Here is a 1378-nt window from a genome sequence, read left to right on the forward strand (position 1 = left end):
TTTAATGATATCTTAAAAAATTTAGTATTTGTGTCACAATTTCATTGAACCCTAAATCAGGCCATCATTCCTCCATGTAGTGGCCAGAAGTACCATCCACCTCATCTGAGGCCATACTAAGCCAATCTTTTAGGTGACCAAAAACAGTCAAAGACATCATTTCTTTTGTTACAGAAGCGGGTGATTTTCATTGAATCTCATTTCTGATGAAATGAATCTGTCATAAATATTCTTGACGACAGACATTGTCGTTAAGGCATTCAGGCGGACAATGGGAAAGCACAGCACCACTAAACCGATACCGTCCGTACTTTTTCCATTAAATTTCTTGCCTGAAGGCCTACGGACTGCGACAGTAAACCTCTCAAGTATTGGTTCTTTGATCCTTTTAATGATTTGTAGAGATTTATTGGATTTGTTGTTTTTGTCCAATCATCAGACCAAATATGGTTGGATGGTAACATATCAACAAAAAATAAATGTTGGAATGATGATGTCGATGAAGAAATGTCATATCACAACAACGGCAACAATAGTGGCAAGTCGTCATAAATGAAGTCTGATAATAGGAGGGAGTTATCAGGGTGAAACTTTATAATTTTAAACAAGTTAAAAAGCAGAAGTTCGGCCGGGCTGAACTTTGAATACCCTCCACCATTTGGAACGAATTTTGAAATAAAATCCTGAAAAAAAAATTGGTAAAATTTTAAAAATACCGAATATTGACGTTATATTGGTGCGTTTACGACGTGGACCCACACAGGCATTATTTGTCATGAGTCATTACCAAATTCAAATTCAACTTGAAATAAACGCGAATAATGTAGCTAAAATCATCAAAGTATAGAATATAGGGAGGTACCGTTATATCGGAACTGTGCGAAGACCTGAACCTGCGTAGACATTTTTTTGTCATATTCTGTAGCATCCATTACGAACTTCAAATACGACATTTCAAACAACTTCGGTGAGTATTGTACCTTAACTCGTCAAAATACCGAATATAGGGAGGTACTGGTATATGGGGCCTATACGAAGACCTGGACCTGCATAGACAATTTTCTGTCACAGACTGGAGTTTCCTTTACGAACTCTAAATGCATAATTTGAAAAAATTTTGGTGAATAAAGACGCTAAAATTACCAAAATACCGAATATATGGAGGTACCGTTATATGGGGGCTATACGAAGACGTGGACCTGAACAGACAATTTTCTGTCTTAGGCTGTAGTATCCATTGCGATCTTCAAATATCAAATTTTGAACAATTCCGATTAATAATGTCGCTAAAATCATCAAAATGCCAAATATCGGGAGGTACAGTTATATGGGGGCTATACGAAGACGTGGACCTACAGGGTCTATTTTCTGTCTTAGG

This window comes from Musca domestica, unplaced genomic scaffold (genome assembly GCF_030504385.1).
Source record: "Musca domestica strain aabys unplaced genomic scaffold, Musca_domestica.polishedcontigs.V.1.1 38, whole genome shotgun sequence".
Taxonomy (NCBI): Eukaryota; Metazoa; Arthropoda; class Insecta; order Diptera; family Muscidae; genus Musca; species Musca domestica.